Genomic DNA, 6593 nt, shown 5'->3' with positions numbered 1-6593 from the left:
GTTGGGTAGTGGCTGACCCACAGTGATAACAGCAGGCCAGTGCCACCTCCAGTCTCAGCTTTTCTTGGGGGCACACATCTGCTCCTCTTACAGGGTTGTACATTCCTGTAATCAAGGACAGTGTCCCACATCTTCAGGGTCTAGTGGTGTCTGATACATAGTAGGTGCTCAATATATGTTTCATTCCCCCATTCATTTTTTTCAACATTTATTGAGTGTCCTTATGTGCTAAGCATGAGGACTACAGTGACAAACAGGACTGTGGAGTCCCTGCTTCCAAGGAACACAGGGAGCCAACTTTGCCATTCCTTAAAAGCATGAATGGGCCAGCAGAAAGTTACGCCTGAGTGTCCAGACTAAAATATGAATGGGGGAGAGATTTCTCTCTCATCAACCTCCTCTCTGACCTCTTCCTTAGTCTCCTTTTATTAGGATGGTGACAGGTGGGAAAGATGGAGCTCAATGGTCTTTTCATCTTCCTCTTCTTTTCTAGACCCCTTCTAGAAAATTCCCACACCTGCTTAAAAAAAAAAGAGGGAGAGAGAAAGGGCCCATTGGGATGGGGCAATCATATGGCATAATGGCCAGAGCAGAGACTTTGGAGTAAGACTTTCTGAGATCAAATTTAGGCTTTGCTACTTACTAGCTATGTGCTCTTAGAAAAACCCTCCCTACACCTCAGTTTCCCAATCTGTAAAATGGAGAAAATAGAGTTACCGTGAAAAGGAAATAAAACATGTAAAGCACTCAGGAATAGCAGCTGGCACATGGGAAATGGCTGTAAGTGCTATTATTACTACTCTCTCCTCTCTTCCTACTATTACAAAGTTAAAAGCTATAATATCACAGTCTCTAGAGAGTACCTCTCATCTCAGATTGCGTAGAAATGACTCTCCTAAGCAAGTAGTTCCCAAACTTTTGTGTGCACCTGGATTACCTGTGGAGCTACTGATGCAACCAAGGGGACTGAACTTCATGGGATTCTAATTCAGTAGGTCTGCATGTGAATTTATAAGCTTAACTACCTCTACCCATATGGGATGAACATCAAGGACTGACGGCTTGTAGGAGTCCAATTGTTTCCATTTTCTGGCTTGTGGATCCTACCCTATTCACTCCTGAGCTTCAGGGCTAGGTTAGCCAGGACTTTGTCACCACAGAGAAGACATTTGGGGGAGTTATTTGCATGCATTTGCATCTTGTTAGCCAGCAGGAAGGGATGTGGACAATTGGGGGTGATGGAGAAGGGGTTCATCAAATATGACTTGAGCACCATAACCTCAGCTTCTAGTGCTCCCGCCATAGTGGACCTGGAGGGTGTCTGAGTGTGAGTAGCAGGCAGAGAAGCAGGGGCCCCTGAACCAGATTGATTTACCACTTTGATGAGAGCTGAGCACCTTCTGGTTCAGGACTTCGGGCTGCCCTCCTTGCCTTCTGCCTCCATTCAGTCCCGTAGTTCACCAACTCATCCCAGCAGGCCGCTTCCTAAAACACAGCTATGCCATGCTGTCTGCTGCACTTGTTGTTGCTTAGGTTACAAGGCTGCCTTTTAAGGCCTTTTGTAATCTACAGTTTTCCCCTGATTAACCTTGTTTAAGAGAGTTTTGCTGCAAATCAGCTGAGATTAACTAGAAACATAGAGGCTGAAACCAGAGGAGTTCAAGCTGTGAAACAGGAAGGGGGAGCAACATTTGGGGATGGTGGGAAAGATGTATATAAAGGTGAAGGAGCTCTTGGGTGATGGCACTGGCAACTGAGACATTCACAGCCACTGGGGGAAAACACAAAATGATATGGACCAAGATGGCTGACGCCTGTTCCACCACACCTGCTCTGTACCAGTCAATTCTGGCCCTCAAGACCCAGTGAGGCCTCAGGATGCTTCTCAAGAGATGGTTGCGGGGGGGTCCCTCCCACGTACTTGGAATTCATGTGGAGATGACATCTAGTTACTGCCTCATCAAGAAAAATCAATGAGGCAGTACAGCATCTCAAAACAGTACACTCAGCCTTAACAGGTATCAGGTGAAATGCTGCAGGCAAAATAGGAAAGTCAGAGGTGTAGGGCTGGGCATGCAGCTACCCTAAAGGTCCCAGCTTCCCTTATGATCCTCTTGGGGCCATGTGCCTGGGTTCCAGCCAATTGAATATGGAGAAACTAAGCTCCATTCTCAGGCTTGAATCATCAAAATCTCCATCTGAGTACAGCACGCTATGCCTTCCCTTCCATGTGGGGAGCTTGGGAAGGGGGTGGGTAAAGATGGAAGAAGTTAGTGTTATCTTAACTCATACAAGGAATGAAGATAGGACCTCCAGGGGCCCAAGTCTGAGAGATCTTGATTAAAGGTGAGGGAGAGACATTGCAGCAGGAGGAAAGTTCTTTCTTGTCAAGGGTTTCAGGAAGGAGAAAAAGACTCAGGGATGCTAGGTAGGGCAGAATAGAAGTATAGGCCAGCCTAGAACGGAGGAGGGGAGGGGAGAGTGTAGAAGGGAGAGATAGATATATGATAGATGAGAGATAGATAGATAGATAGATAGATAGATAGATAGATAGATAGATAGAATAGATAGAAACAAAACACACACCTGGGGAGGTTAAGATACAGATCCTGGGATGGCACAGTAGCTCTTCCACTGACTTCTGGGGTCTCCTGACCTTGTCCCCTGTTGTAACCTCCCCTTTTGGGCCCTACTTTTTCTTTTTTCTTTTCTTTTTTGCTTCTGTTTCCTTCCATTTTCTACCAAGAGGAGGAACTTGCCTCTTGTGCAGGAGGGCCAGGAAAGACTTTCAAGAATTCCAGCCCCTAGAAAGATATAAATAAAATGATTTGAATATTAGCTGAGCAGAGGCAGCTGCCTTTCAAATTTTCACCAACAAATGTTAAGCAAATCAATCACCCTTCAGAGTTGCTTCTGGGGGAGGGGAAGTGGGGAAGGAACAGGATCTGTGATCTAAGGCCAGTAGTCTTAGTTGAAAATTTGGTGCATTTCAAGTGGGAGAAAATTTTTAGTTAAAAGCTGTCTTAGAGTTGATCCAAAGGGAAATCGAGCCAAGTAAACTACAAAGTAATTTCTGACCTTGGGAAATGGAAGGCAAAATCCTGCCAACCCCCAGGCCTAGAAGGAACACTGAGTTGATTATTGCTGTGCCTGCAAGTTCACTCAAATAAGATGGTATTTAAAGGCACAGTGTTTACCATGATGTGGCCTCCGAGGGAGCACAAGAGTTTTCTAGAAGGCGTCCGGGGGACTTCAGCATATGCTCCATGACTGCTCCCCTCTGCCTTGAGGGTAAAGCAATGGCGCTTTGACTTCTTTGGGGCCTTTTGCAAAGGGGAACTTCCAAAGGTTTAGGTCCTGGAGCCTCAAAAATAAGCAAATGAATATTTTCTTCATACCTCTAGCTGCCAGTTGCTCTTCGAAAGTCTACAATTCATCCAAATGTAATTTCTCTGCCGGTGACTTCTCTTTTCTCTTACTGATTGTAAGATTTTCTCTTTGACTCTATTATTCTTCAGATTCCTTGAAATGTGTATGGGTGTAAAAATCTTTTTGTTTATTCTGCTTGGAATATATTGCATTCCTCTCTCTACGGATTTGTGTCTTTCCTCAGTTCTATAAAATTCTCTTCAAATATTATCAATATTTCTCCTTCATTCACTGATTTCTCTCCTTCTGAGATTCTACTATATTTTTTAATTGATGTATAATTGACATATAATTTTATATTAGTTTCAGGCATTCAACATGATTCAATGTGTGAATACATTGTGAAATAAGTCTAGTTAACATCCATTACTACACATAATAAAATAAAATTAAAAATAAAATAAAATAATAAAAATAGTTACAATTTTTTCTCTTGTGATGAGGACTTTTAATATTTACTCTTAGCAACTTTCAAATATAAAATACAATATTAACAGCTATAGTCATCCCTATGACTTATTTTGAAACTAGAAATTTGTACCCTTTGACACCTTCATCCATTTCACACAGCCCCTCCAGTCCTCGACCCCTGCCTCTGGCAACCACTGACTTGCTGTCCTTAAGCTCAAGTATTTTTAGATTCCACACGTAAGCAGCATCATTTCATCCTCCTTTACTGCTTAATGACTTTTCATATTTTATTTTTGTTTTTCTGTATTTATACTTAGGTACTTTCTTCATATTTCTTTAGTTTACTAATTTTCTCTTCTGCTATGTCTAACCTTCTGTTTAAACTGTTTTTTTGGTGTTTTAAAATGGCTTTCACCTATGAAATGTCTATTTGGTTCTTTCTCAAATATGTCTGATTATTCCTGGTAATGTCTAGTTCCCTACTCACATTTGTCATTCCATTTTCAAATTTCCTTAAACATTTTATATATTGTGAACTTTATATTCTCTGTCTGATCATTTTAATACCTGAAACTCTTGTGGAGAGGCAGGAGCTAAATTTATGTGGGGGAGTGTTTCTGTGATCTTTGATTGTGAGCTAACATTTGGTTGATTTTGATTTCTGAAAAACCTAGAAAATTAAAACGAGGATGCTTTCCTCAGTGAGAATTTGCATTTGCTTTTGCTGGTCAGGGGCACTCCTGACCAGGAACCACTTGATGCCCAAGTGGGTCCTTGGCTTAACCATAGTGCCTTGGGTTTAGCTCCTTCACTTTGCTGACAGCCCAAGGCTTGGTCTCCTAAGGGCACCTCTGATGTCAGCACTTGTCCTCTGGGCAACCCTTACTTTTCACTTATGCTTACCATTTATCGCGCTTGTTTCAGTTTATGGTTTTACAGGCTTTTTTCTTTTTTTTCTTCTCTTTTCTTTTGTCCTTGTAGAGTGATTTATTATGAGCCTGCCATTGAAATAACAACTGTGTTTTGTTTAGAGCTAGTAGTTTTGTGGCAGAAGCCTTCAGAATTTATAGTTCATCAAACTGCTAGAATATGAAATCAGGATCTAAGTTTATATCCTGTTTCTGACATGTTCTACCTACATAATCTTGGGTAGGGAACTTAATATTTTGAGTCTCTGTTTGATTATCTGTGAAATGGCACATAAAAATACTTACCTGTGTTTCTCATTCATTTTCCCACTTTCATAAATTGCACGAATTCCCACTTTCCCAATTTCCCACTTTCATAAATTTCATGAATGACATTCACATGGATAATGCTAAATTTTTATAATACTTAAAACAATTTTTCAGGGAAGTGGAATACTACAATAATCTGTATTTGTTACAACTATTAACATATGTGAGATGTAGTTATTACAGGCACAGATAAGACAAATCTCATGTTACGTGAAATTGGCCTACATTTGCTAATTTTTCTCCCATTCAAAACAGCATTTTTGGAGCACAAATCAACAAATGACTTATTATGGGATTACTTTGATCCTGTTTGAATTCTAATATGATATAAATAATTGAATTCTAACATAATATAAATAATTTTAAAACTTTAATATTCTTAAGAAGTCCAGCAAGAAGATGATCTTTTTTCTTCAGGCTTTGATCTTTTGGGGAAGCCCTAAAGACAAAAGTAATGCACTTGCCAACTGAGTTCAGAACACTCTTGGAACTCATGATGAGATGAAGGATTTGCTAACTTACCATTCTCCCATCCAAATAGTAACCAGGCCTGACCCTACTTTGCTTTCGAGATCAGATTAGGTCAGGTGCTTTGAGGGTGGAATGGCCATAGACTAACTAACCATTCTAATCAGAATCATCTAGTGGACATCCCAAAGAACACATTGCCCCAGACTTCCATCAACAAAAACGAACCAAGCTTTTTCTAGAACAAAAGAACCAAATGATTCTGCCTCACCAGAATGACACTCCTCAGCACCGATGCCTTCACTTTCTGTCTTGATACTGAATTCAATTCTAATACATAGCAACGGGAAATCAAAACCTGACTGGCCACAAGATAGTCATAGTGCTAGCATTGTGTTGGCCAGTCAGGCCAGTAGTCAGCCAAAAAAGACATAGCCATCTATACAGGACTAACTCCAACCCAGAAGACTCCAACTAGAAGACTTTTTTGTGTATCCAGCTGAACTGCCTCAACTCAGAGCAGTTGAAGAGTCAAACCCATTAGCAAAGGAAGAAGGTAATCTCAAGTCTAATGGAGGGGATACATTCAAAGAAATCTTTCAATCCAACTCATCAGAAGAATCTGAATTTATAGTGTAAGTGCCTGTGTCTCCCCTAGCTGTCTCCTCTTTAATGGATCTAAGCAGTGGCCTTTCAGTTCAAAACACTCACCAGGGCTTTACTGCAAAACAAGCAAGGGGCAGCAAATACCAGCTGCATATGTCAGGTCCATGGATGCTGGGTGGCTGGGACCAGGCACCAGACATATCTCCAACCCTGAAACTGCCAACTGAATCTGAGAAAAGCTTTGGGAATCTGTCATTTGGATCACTCAGGTGGAAAATCCAGCGTAGCCAGTTTAAAGACTAAATTGCCAAAGTTCACAGTTCTCCAAATAAGTGAACTACTTATATAGCCCTCCTATACTACCTTGATCCTTCTGTGAAAGCCAAAGGCATTATGCTGAACCAAAATCCCACTGGGCTTAGAATGGCTAAATGCCCTACC

The sequence above is a fragment of the Pteronotus mesoamericanus genome, unplaced genomic scaffold (assembly GCF_021234165.1).
Source record: "Pteronotus mesoamericanus isolate MK-2021 breed Mesoamerican mustached bat unplaced genomic scaffold, CSHL_Meso_final scaffold_705, whole genome shotgun sequence".
Lineage (NCBI taxonomy): Eukaryota > Metazoa > Chordata > Mammalia > Chiroptera > Mormoopidae > Pteronotus > Pteronotus mesoamericanus.
This window is presented reverse-complemented; position numbering follows the sequence as displayed.